Raw genomic sequence first — 13328 nt, 5'->3', positions numbered from 1 at the left:
GCTCTGGTAGTCTAACTACTATATTGTGTGCTCAATGAGATTGGTCACTTTTTTGTGATGTCCATGATGTGATGAAACATGCCTACACAGACACATGTATTGCAGGTGTGGTAGTGACAGACAACAGTGGTGCCATTGCCCTGGGGAGCTTTGTTGTCCTTCTCATCTCTTACACCATTAACCTGGTTTTCCTGAAAGAAATTGACAGAAGATGGTAGAAAACTCTCTCCACCTGTGACTCAATGTTCCTATGGTCATTATCATTTTCATTCCTTGTACTTTTAGATAGACTAAATCTGATACCACCTTTTTAGAGAATAAAATGGCAGCTGAATTTTAGACTATTATCATTGTCCCATGGTAAATCTGATTTATGCACTTAAAAATGCAAAAGTAAAAATGCAATGAAGATATTGTGGAGCAGGAAGGTTTTCTAGGAGGCTAATTTAAAAAAAAAAGAAAAAAAATAGAAGTAGCCCCAGTCATGTAATACAGTCAGGGGACTACATGGCCATTTTTAAGAAAAATCTAACTGGCTTTTTATCATTAGAATTTGGATGATCAGGTTTCCTTTGTTGATTCCTCCATACTACTTGATACAGTTGAGAATACTGACAGTTGTTCGTTTGGTAATATCAGACTGCGTCTTAAGGAAGTGCCTATTGTTAAATTACATGTGCAGCGATCTGGGCTGCTTAGACATTTGCATCCAACCATTTTACTTATTTTTGTTTGTGGCTCTTCAAAACTGTATTACGTCATTAAACTCTTACTAAGGAGGATCCATGGCTGCCTAAATCATTCACTTGATAATCTTCATTTTCATTGGGAAAGAGGGAATATGGAGGTCCAGGTCAACCCCACCTGCCTCTGAGAGTCTCTGGTTCTACTGCATGAAGTCAGTGTGGAGCACGTGCCAGAGAATGAGTCACACAGATTCTCGGCAAGTGCTGGGCTAGCAGGGAACATTGTGGGAAAAGGACCACCTTCCTGGGTCTAGCATGTCTTCATGTGTGGTGGTAGACATCAGTTATCCTGGTCATTCACAATATATTATTCCTCATTCCTGTGCTTTCTGTGAAGTGATTTGCGTGTGGATAGGTCCCAAACCTAGAAATCTGCTTCTACAAAATAAGCACATATTGCATTGCTTTTGTCTTATAAAGGTATTATTAGAATCAGCCCATGGTGGTTAAGGGGGCTGGATTTTATATGCCAATGGCACTGTTCAAGTGCTGGACCAAGAAGCTTGAAAAACAGGCTGAGTGTGTGTGCCCCAAATTCTTATAGGACTGAAAAATGAAGGAGAGGAATTGTGGTGAGACCATGCCACATGGAAGGATTCTCTCTCTCTCTCTCTCTCTCTCTCTCTCTCTCGCTGTCTCTCCCTCTCTGTATCTCTCTTGGGCGAGTGCATACACCCTGTAGCAAGATTTTTAAAAAAATATCTTGAAAAACAGGCTGAGTGTGTGTGCCCCAAATTCTTATAGGACTGAAAAATGAAGGAGAGGAATTGTGGTGAGACCATGCCACATGGAAGGATTCTCTCTCTCTCTCTCTCTCTCTCTCTCTCTCTCGCTGTCTCTCCCTCTCTGTATCTCTCTTGGGCGAGTGCATACACCCTGTAGCAAGATTTTTAAAAAAATATTTAGATGGGAGCATCCAAGTAAATAGTTAACATAAACTCTGAAGCTAAGGCTATAAAGAACTGCAGGATACTTCTCTGAGGAATGTATTTTTAACCTGTTTCAACACATATTAGCTCCCCAAATTTGAATTCAGAATATTTTCGGGCAAATGTAGAATTGCATGCTAACTTGCAGATTCAATTTTTGAAATTAGCTACAGATCTCCCTTCACAATTGACACATTTTCTGGGTCTATAATACTCATTATGTAGCAATAGCTTACATCTGAACTCCTCTTATGAGTAGAGTCATAGGGATCTGTCATTTTTGGTTTGTTTTTTATTAGTGTTGTTACTTTATAATATATTTTTAACAATTCATAGAGAGGAGCCCAGATTAGTATTTAGAGAACCGATTCTCTAACTTCTTAGCTGCATGTATCACTTAATATCTCTGGAATTTAGTTTCCTCAAAATGGCAATAAGAATACCTGCCTGGCTACTGTATAGGATTGTTTTGAAGATCAAATGAAACAAGGCAATAACAAATATTTTGAAGATATTTATATGCTATACAAATACCAGCATCATTATAACTACTTAATCACTATTACTCTTATTTTTACCCCATTGTTAATATTAACACCGAGGGAGGGATTGTTCAGAAAATATGCTCATCATTGTCAATGTCTGACCTGCCTAGCACAAGATAATATTGCATTTTGTCTTGTATTATGTTGGCTAGCCAGTTTCCATTTGAAATTTTACTTCTAAATACCTATAAATAACTATGGAGTAAAGCCTGATTAGAGAAAGAAATAGGGAAATAGTATTTAACATGATGGGGCAAAGAGAAGCAACCATTTTTAAATGTATAAATTGTGCATTCTTGTGGGAGGAATTATACATTTTTACTGTCTTTTTATATCTGACAGTGCCATTAAGGAACTTGATACACTTACTGTGATTGTGACTCTCAAAGAGATGGACTGAGCCTCTGTTCATCAGAGGAAGATAAAGTACACACTAGGTAGAACCCTTTGTGACACTCTGTGAAAATCGTTAACATTGCTCAAACTGCATGTTTGCTCAAAATCTCTGTTAACACTTTTGGTGGGAAATGCTAAATAGTTTCCTGCAATTCTGTGTCTGAAATTTCTGAGCAGCTTGACTCTCTAGTTTATCCCTGGAGGGCATGAGTAGTCACTCTATTATTTAAAACACGCAGAGATAGTAAGGGCATCTGTATAGTATGGATGCTTAGTAATAGCCACAGGGAGAGAATATTTCCACAGGCTAACAATGAGAAAGTCTTGCTCCCTGGTAGTTCCCAATAGTCATACCTGTGGGCTCTTTGGCCACACAGCATCATATATGGGTGTGGTCTAAAGGGAAACTCTGCTGCTGCATTTCACATTGTTTCCCAACCACAGGGGATATAAAGAGCTGAGCCTCAGCTGGTGTGTTTTAATCCAGGCAGACACAAGGATGATGATCAGATAAGTCTGGGACACCTGAGGTTAGGAAGGAAGAGTGGTTAGATGAGGAACGGGGGAAGAGGTAACTAGCTCACAGTTAAACTGCTGTACGAGGCTTAAGTCAACAGAGACCACAGTAAGGCCTGGCGGAGGCCTCTGCTCAATCATGACAAGGAAGGAAGACTCTCTTTAAGAATCAATTATTGGTCAGGACCAGTGGGTGGCCTGGTGGTTAAAGTGCTGGACATTATCACGTGGCTATCAAGATTCGAGTCTTGGACCTGGTGGCTTCCTTTCCCTTCTCTCTCTGTCTTTCTCTGGTCAAGTTAAAAACAAAAATGAATGAATAAATTAAAGAAGTTAAATATATCACTATTTAAAAAAGAATCAATTATTGGTCTATCTCCATGAGAAATTTTATATTACCCAGCTACAGCATAATCTGAGGATCATTTGTTTTTCTTACAAAATTTAAAAAGTAATTTACAAAAAGTATTAAGCTTTATAGAAACTGAAGAAAGTATTGTCATAGGATGGGGGAGTGTTGAGCTGCATTGTGAAGTCCTTGGTTCTTTGGGTTCAGATTACTAAAATTAGAGACCTGTCCCTAGGTGCAAAATAAAGCCACAGTGACAGTAAAAGTAGGTAAGAAAGAGAATTTAACAGGAAACAAAGATTTTGGGAAAAAAAGTCCACCCAAAAGACATTTGGGTGGGTGGGTTGCTAGGTAGCAACTGCTGTGTTTGGAACTGGTTTAGGTGTTATTTTTACTATCAGAGGTGATCATGAATATTTAACAGTGGGAGGTCTGTCACACTATGTCCATTTTTGTGCTTGCACATCTCTCTCACAGGTGAAGAATTTGAGGAATTTGATTACCTAACTGCACATGCCCAGTATGAGCCAGGATGTTTAATTAGAATAGACTGTCCAATTAGTTTATCGCCCAGTGGGAATCAGGATGCTGACCAAAATGATTGTTTGGGTATTTTTGTATTCACAGGGATGATAAGAGAGAAATTTACAATCATCCCTGTGAGTCTTCTTCAGATACCAAGGAAGAAAAATGGTATTTGCCTCGCTCCAGGGGCTGGGTGGGAATAAGGCATCTTATGGAAGATCTAGTAAATAGTAATTGATATGACATGTGTCTTTCTGCTATTCTCTTAGGACTTCCCACTCATTATTAGTTAACTGCCTATCACAGTAGTCCTTACTTTGTATTAGACTTTATGCAAATCAAAGAACAGTTGCTATATGAGAAGCTAGTATCCCAAATAATGCCCCCACACACCCCCACTCCCTCCCCTATCCCAAAATGTACCACCTCCCACTCAGGTCAGAATTCACTTGCATTTTCATACAGAAGATTTTAATTACTGAATTCCAGACGTCCCATTCAATTACTAAAGGACATCCTATCATACTTATTACAGAGGTGGCTGATATAGCAGCCAGTTGTCAAATTCTGGATTTCTTTGGTTGATTTTCATGCATGAAGGACACACAGCCACTTGGAAGACATCAGCACTCCATCAGTCTCTTCAGGCTGCCTCCCCCTCAAGATATGTAAAAGTAGTGGAAAAATTAGAAGATCAGTGGTTTCTCCCTCCTACCACACCAGCTGCTCTGAGAAATTAATATGAGACTTACTATCAATAGAAGATGACATGGCTTACAGTGGAAAATGATAAGGTTGGACACAATGTGATAAACCAGAAGCTGAGCAAACTCACCCCCTAAGGACCTTTTACTGCCTTTCTGGAAATCCAGTTTAAGAAAAAGAGATCAATATAATGTGGTAAGGATGTCTGCATGTTACCAGATAGAAGAAAAACAGGCAGAAACATTAATGAAATAGTAGCCCTTTTTGTTTGTTTGTTTGTTTCATGGTACTTTATGGCTTGTGGCATAGTTTCCCTGGGAGAGTGGCTTGTGCACCATAGAGAGAGGATGGGGGAGGGGGGCATGGTTTGTTTTTTGTGATGCATCAGGTTCCAGGGCAGCTGATAGGTTGAGAAAGAGTATAAAGATTCTGCCTTGCTAAGGCAGAGACGGAACTGCTTGATCCTGAGAGTCCCACTCAACTACTGTCTTGCTGGTCTTCTGACCCACCCACACACTGAACTGCCTCTGACCCTCCTCCCAAACTCTGGCACTTTGATTCAAATTCTTCCCCCTAGTACCTTTCTCCACTTCTTTCCAGGTGCTCAATACTCCCCTTCTTGCCCTGCCCCACCTCTTTCCCCAGTAAGACTCCTTCACTTCCCTTTTCCATCCCCACCCCAACCAGCACCCTCTGAACCACTATTCCTCCCAAAACTCTTCCTTTGCAACCTCTGGACATCTACAGAGGATAAACAAATAATGTGGAATCTGGTCTTGTGTGTCCTCCTGTTAGTACATCCCTATTATTTCAATATGAATGTGAGTAAAATGGGCTTGAACAGGCCATGTCTCCTTCCTTTGGATTAAGCTATTCCACTCTGTGGTTCTCATAACAATGTTGTGAGGGGTCGTAGGTGGGATCTCAGCCCTCCTTTCTGGCCAAGGTGAGGTCCTTGTGTATTTCTCCTGATCAGACGACAGTGGTCTAGTTTCAAGTGTCCACATCAAGTTTAGTTTGGTCCAAACACATCAAGACTGACAGGATAGAAAATAGCAATGTTAGAGCATCAACAAAAGAAAGATTTTTAAATATAATAAAAGCCACTGAATCAAATGCTTTAGCAATGGGAATACTGTTACATGTGATTATATGTCAGTAAAGTTGTTTTAGAAAATGTAAGAACAGACTTGTTTTAACAGGAGTCACATTTGGGGTACATTTCAAACTATGTTTTAAATATCGGTATGCTTCTTCCCAAAATAATGAGGCATGCCATTAGCTGAGATTCCATATTGTTTTCTAAAGATGGTCTTCTTTTAACCTTACATGTGTCAGAATGTGCTGTTTATTGAATGGGATATTAACAAAAATAAGTTACTATTATTTTGATTCTCCTCCAGAGATGATTATGAATCCTCACATAAATAGGAAGTTCTTTTTCACCTTTGTTTTTTTAATCTGATTATTTTATTATGTGGAATTACTTAACTATTATATTCATTGGTTTACTATTTTAGACATCTTGTTAGGAACTGTAGATACTTCTTCTTAGTGTGTTTTCACACAAGATTTAATATTGTTACTCCCTCTTGTAAAAATATCCTCATGAAAATAAAGGTAAAAGTTTAGCCTTTTTTTTTTAATATTTGTAGTCCAAATGTTTCATGTGGGTCCTAATCCAAGTGGGAGTATATAGTAAATATCAGCATATATATTATGAACATGAGATAGATGGTGGGTTCTTAACTGTGGACAATTTTACTCTTCCTGGTTGAGGTCTAAATGAAAACATGGAGGGAACTGCCATCTATTGAGATAAGAGGCCAGGCCATGAAAGCTTAGGGGAACAAGAAGAAGATCAGTTTACTTTTGCAGAGACGTGGCTAGGAAGCAATAGTGAAGGGAGTCTGTATTTCAGAGGGAATACTTTGGCCTGACCTGCTCTTGAGAATGGAAAGATGATTAATTCACTACCAGAGGCTATCAAAAAGCTTAGAAAGTACCCAGATAATGCCAGGCAAGAAGTGTGACATAATGGAGGTTTATACCATCTGTTAGGAGTCTTACATCTAGAGAATCATTAACACCAGGGGAGAATGAGTAGATAAACTTGATATAAAATGGGGGATGATGCATTCTAAATGTTCTTCATCGACTGTGATGATTCAGGATGTTGTCAGGTAATAGCCAGGATGACTACCTGGCACAGAGTAGGTCCACAGATGCTGGGGTGTGTCCCAGTGAAATGGTGATGGTTAGAAGATTGACCTCAGGCAGCATAGCTCTTATGATGGAAAAGTAGAAAATACATTTAGACTCTGGCAGATGAGAGATTCCACACCTGGCAGAGGGGTCTGGAGTCATGAGCTGTGTTTTAAGACATTTTCAGGTGCTACTTGCCTGTGAGATGGTGCTTCTTGCATGTTGTTCACCTTTATGGTGGTGACATTTTCTTCTTGGGGATTAAGAAAAGCTTGTCTTGGAGAGATAGTGAGTTACTTTGATTTTTTTTTTTTTAATTTATCCAGGATGTGTTTTAACACCAGAGAGAAATAAAAAGAAGAAAGCAATCCCCTGTTATGTTGTTATGTCTTGCTAATATTCATTTCTCCCTCCTTTAGGGATTGTGGGCACAGATTTATTGAGGCCTGGGTGTTTTTCAAAATGCAAGGCCAGGGATTGAAAGCATAGTGGGCCATAAGGAGTTCATATCCTTTCATTACTAGTCTACAGGGCCAGCCCTAGTTTGGCCTTGAGAAACTGAGTGATAAAGCCAAGGTTGTACCTAAATTATATAGTTCGATTTCACACACCATGTCTGTGGAGCTCTCCATCCTCCTTTTGAAAGACATTTTGTTGGGCTGCAGAATAATTGGAGGCTTCTGAATAGTTTGAATGTTTCTTCTACTGAAATGTGGAGAGTGGCTGGAAGCAGTGAGAATAAGGAGGCTTTTTATTTTTACTTTTTTTTTGGTAGAATCCTATTTATTTGCTTTGATAATTGAAGGACAGACATGTAAGTTGATAAGATGCTTGACTTTTTTTGTTTTTATCTCTTCTAATGATACAACTATTTAATGTGTTCAATCAAATTCTATGATTGTCTCTTCTACATCTGTGAAAAATGTATCTTGTAATTTTATAGGGATTGCATTAAGTATGTAGATTAATTTGGGTAGGATTGCCATTTTTTTTTGAGAGATTTTTGCTTATAGGGCACATGCACTCGCCAGACAGAGAGAGACAGAGAGACAAAAAGCGAGAAATCACCTCCCAGGGGGAATGGCCATGCCACAATCCCTTCTCCTCCATTCTCCTCTTGGCATCTTGGGCATGCTCAAACACATGCCCAGCGTGAGTTTTAAGCCACCAGGTCTGGGATGTGAACCATGGTCAACTACATGGAAATCCAGCGACATAGCCATTATGCTAACTGCTGGTCCCCCCATTTTTATTATATTGATTCTGCCAATACAGGGACATGGGATGTCCTTCCATTTTTTTGTGTGTCTTTTTTGATGTCCTTTTTAAGGTTTTCATAGTTTTCCTTATAGAGGTCTTTGACTTTCTAGGTTAGTTTTATTTCTAGGTATCATATTTTTTGTGGTTATGGTAAATGAGATTAGTTTCTTTAGTTCTGTCTCTGTCTGTTTGTTTGCATATAGAGGTGCTATATATTTTTGTAAGTAAATTTTGTATTCTGCTAATTTACTGTATGCATTTATTACTTTGAGGAGTTTATTTGTGGATACTATTGGGTCTTCTACATATATAATTATGTCATCTGCAAACAGAAATAATTTCAGCTCTTCTTTTCCTATTGAAATGCCTTTTATTTCCTTCTCTTGTCTGACTGCATTCACTAGGACTTCCAGTACTATATTGAATAGGACTGGAGAAAGTGGGCAGCCTTGTTTTGTACACATTCTTAGTGGAAAAACATTCAGCTTTTCCCCATTCATTGTAATGTTAGCTATAGGTTTTTCATAAATTGCTTTTGTTATGCTGATAAATGATCCTTCTATGCTAATTTTCCTGGGAGTCTTAATCATAAGGGAGTGTTGTATTTTGCCAAATGCTTTTTCTGCATCAATTGAAATGATTATATAGTTTTTATCTTTCTTTCTCTTTATATGGTTTAATACATTTATGGTTTTGCATATGTTGATCCACACTTGCATCCCTAGAATAAAGCCTACCTGGTCATGATGGAAAACATTTTTTAGATGCTGTTGAAGATGGTTAGCAAGTATCTTGTTGAGAATTTTTGCATCTATATTTATCAGATATATAAGTCCGTAGTTTTCCCTTTTTCTCATATCCTTACCTGTTTTGGGACTTTTGTGATGGATGCTTCATAGAATGAATTTGGAAGGGTTCCTTCCTTTTGGATCCCTAGAAACAGTATGAGTAGGATGGGGGTTACTTCTTCTTCAAAAATTTTGTGTAATTCAGCAGTGAAGCCATCAGGACCTTATAATCCCTAGAATAAAGCCTACCTGGTCATGATGGAAAACATTTTTTAGATGCTGTTGAAGATGGTTAGCAAGTATCTTGTTGAGAATTTTTGCATCTATATTTATCAGATATATAAGTCCGTAGTTTTCCCTTTTTCTCATATCCTTACCTGTTTTGGGACTTTTGTGATGGATGCTTCATAGAATGAATTTGGAAGGGTTCCTTCCTTTTGGATCCCTAGAAACAGTATGAGTAGGATGGGGGTTACTTCTTCTTCAAAAATTTTGTGTAATTCAGCAGTGAAGCCATCAGGACCTTATATTTTCTTTCTTGGGAGGTTATTTATTACCGATTTATCTCATTGCTGGTTATAGGCCTATTCAGTCTTCCTATGTCCTTCTGAGTCGATCTTGGTAGATTATATGTTTCCAGGAACTTGTCCATCTAATCCAGGTTTTCTTCTTTGTTGGCATATAGTCGTTCATAGTATCCTCTATTGATATTCCTATTTTTATTATGTCTGTTGCAGTGTTATCCGATTTGTTGCAAATTTGATGTATCTAGTTCCTCTATTCTTCTTAATTAGTCTAGCTAATGGTGTGTCAATTTTGTTTATCTTTTCAAAGAAAGACCTTTTGCTCTCATTTATTTTCTGTATAATTTGCTTATTCTCTATTTCATTTATTTCTTCTTGGATCTTATCATTTCTTTTCTCCTGGATTTTTTTGTATTTTTTTGTTGTTGTTTTTCCAATCTTATATTGATCTTGTATTGCTTTGATCTTGTATCTCCTTGCTTTTTAAAATTATTTAATTTATTTAATTTTTGTCCAAGTGATCTTTCCAGAGGATATAGTGATTGTTGAAATCCCTAACTATTATTGTGTGGTCTATCTGTCCCTGTAGATGTAGCAGACGTTTTTCTGATGTATTTCAATGCTCCCCGGGTTGGACGCATTTTTTTGTATTTTTTTGTTGTTGTTTTTCCAATCTTATATTGATCTTGTATTGCTTTGATCTTGTATCTCCTTGCTTTTTAAAATTATTTAATTTATTTAATTTTTGTCCAAGTGATCTTTCCAGAGGATATAGTGATTGTTGAAATCCCTAACTATTATTGTGTGGTCTATCTGTCCCTGTAGATGTAGCAGACGTTTTTCTGATGTATTTCAATGCTCCCCGGGTTGGACGCATGGATACTTACTGTTTTTTTTTTTTTTTTTTTGAGAGGTTTTTGCTATAGGGCACATGCACTCACCAGAAAAACAGAGAGAGACAGAGAGACAGAAAGCAATAAATCATCCCCCAGGGGTGATGGCCACACCGCAATCCCTTCTCCTCCATTCTCCTCTCAGGAGCTTTAGTACACCCATACACATGCCCAGCGTGAGTTTAAGCCACCAAGTCTGAAACTCGAACCAAAGTCAGCTACATGGGAGTCCAGTGGCATAGCCATTACACCAACTGATGGTCCCAGATGCATAGATATTTATAAGTTTTTATCTTCTTGGTGAAGTAGCCTTCCTAGTACTATATAGTTTCCTTCTTTGCCTCATACTTTTTGTAGAGTTTAATTTGTCTGATATCATTATTGCAACTCCAAACTTTTTTCTTTCCCATTTGCATAGGATATTTTTTTTATCCCTTCACTGGAAATGTATGCATACCTTTCTCTTTGAGGTCCTTTTCTGATGGCAGTACATAGTGGCCTCCTGGCTTGCTTGTTTTCTAATTCATACACCTAGTTTCTGCCTTTTGATTGGAGAATTGAATTCATTAACATTCAATGCTTCAGCCCACAGGAGGCGTGGTGGTTAAGGGCATTGGATTGCCAGAAGGCCGATGTCAGTTTGAGTCTTTTACCTGGCAGCGTGCTTTATCAATCTCTCTCTCTCTCTCACTCTGTCCCTCTCTGATCAAATTAAAACAAATAAAAAATAAAGTTTAATAATTCTTTTTAAAAAAATATTCAGTGCTATTATTGATTTTTTCAGACTTATCCCTGACATTTTGTTAGCCATTTTCTTGATTGTTTCTTGTTTTCTATTTCTGTTTGTCACTATTTTTCTTAATATAATACTCCTTTCTGTATTTCTTGAAGATCTGGTCTAGCGTTGGTGAATTCTTTCAGTTTTTGTTCATCTGAGAATATTCTTGTCTTTTCTTCCCATATGAAGGATAATCTTGCCGGGTACAGTATTCTTGGTTGAAATTGTTTTTCTTTTAATGTTTTACATACATGCTCCCTTTCTTTCCTTGTCTGCATTACTTTCTTAAGCACTCTTGCATTAGCCTAAAAGGAAAACATTTATAAATAAGTTGACATTTCTCTATTGCCATTTTTTATAATTTTGTCGTCTTTTATTTTGAGCAAACTGGCTGTGATGTACCATGGACAGCATCTTCTTAGGCTGATTCTATTTGAGTCTTTTTTTATATTTTGGTTTGGATGTCTGCATGTTTCTGTATGCTTGGAAAACTTTCTGCAAGTAATTATGGAATAGATCTTCTATGCCATTATCAAATTCTGAGATACCTATTATTTAGATATTTAGGCATTTAATGGTATCTAGTATTGTTTTCCTGTAGTACGCTGTCCTCTTTTGTTGTTATTTTTATTCCTTTTGTTTGTTTTATCTAAGTCAGACATTTTGTCTTACAAATCAGATATCTTTTCTTCTGCATGGCCCAATCTGCTATTAATGCTTTTAAGGGAGGTTTTCTTTTCCCATTTTAGAGTCTTCATCTCTAGAAGTCCTGTTTGATTCTTTTTTATGGTGTCTATATTCTCCTTCAAGTTATGGAAGGACATTTTCATCTCCTTGAGTTTGTTGTCTGTTTTCTCTTGCATTTCATTCACTTCTGTTACTATGAATGTTCTGAATTCTTTTTCTGACATTTCTATGAATTTCTTTGTGCTGTCGATGGTTGAACGAGGATTGTTTCTTTCTCTCAAGGGAGAGATATTTTCTTTTCTCACTTTTCTTGTGCCTCTATGCTGGTTTCTGGTCAAATGATAAGTTATACATTTCTTCCTACTATTATGAAATTGATTCCAGATCCTGAGGATCAGGAGCTCCTGAGGCAGAGCTTGAAAGATTCATCTAGAGGATAAAGTAGAAGTTGGGTGCTATGCTATACACATCCCATGTTTTAGCAAACTATAAAATCTCAGAATGCACCTATGCAAGCAGAATGTAGAGAGAGTACTGAGATGAGGTCTCTTTGTATTCAGAACATCTCTTGCATTGTTGCTATTTCCTGCACTGTGGAGAAGGCTCAAGGATTAATATAAAATGACACATGGGGGGGGGGTAATCCATGACACACTTGGGTGGTAAGAGTGTCATAAGAGGTCTGAGATGAGGTCCCTTTTCATTCAGAGCATCTCTTTTGCTGTTGCTGCTGGTTCCCTCAATTTCTGGTTTTTGTTTTTGTTTTTTAAGAGATTTTTTTTCACTAAAGGATGCCTGCACTCATCAGAAAGACACAGAGACAGAGAGACAGAAAGCACCATCTGGGGGTGTGTGGCTAAACTGCAATCTCTTTTCCTCCATTTTCCACTCAGTGTTTTTGGCAAACACACTCATGTACCCAGTGTGAGTTTCAAACCACTGTTTCTGCGACTCAAATTATAGTTGACCACATGTAAATCCAGTGCCTTAAACAATATGTCATCTGCTCACCCATATTTCACTTATTTCTGCTCTAATATTAATTATTTTTTTCTCCTGGTATTTTGTTGTTGTTTTTCCATTTCCCAGAGGTGTGTTGTTAGGTTGTCATTTGCCACCTTTCCTTTTTTTGTTTTTTGTTTTCCTGGGCACTAATTGCTATAAACTTCCTTCTTAAGACTGTTTTTGCAGTGCCCCAAGGTTATAATAATTCACATTCAGGCTATCACTGGTTTCAATGAAACTTGTGATTTCAGTATTATTTTTTTATCAGGGATTGTGAAGTCATTTAAAAGTAGATTGTTTATTTTCCACGTATTTGTGTATTTTTGATGATTTTTTTTCTTCAGTTCATAATTCCATCATGGCTGTAGAAGATGTTGAATATAGGGTCTATCCATTTGAACTTATAAATGCTTGAGTTGTGCCCTATTATGTGGTCGATATTTGAAAATGCTCCATGCCAGCTTTTATCGTCTACTG

Source organism: Tupaia chinensis, unplaced genomic scaffold (genome assembly GCF_000334495.1).
Source record: "Tupaia chinensis unplaced genomic scaffold, TupChi_1.0 Scaffold146304_1, whole genome shotgun sequence".
In the NCBI taxonomy this organism is placed as follows: domain Eukaryota; kingdom Metazoa; phylum Chordata; class Mammalia; order Scandentia; family Tupaiidae; genus Tupaia; species Tupaia belangeri.
Note: the sequence above shows the minus strand (reverse complement) of the source record.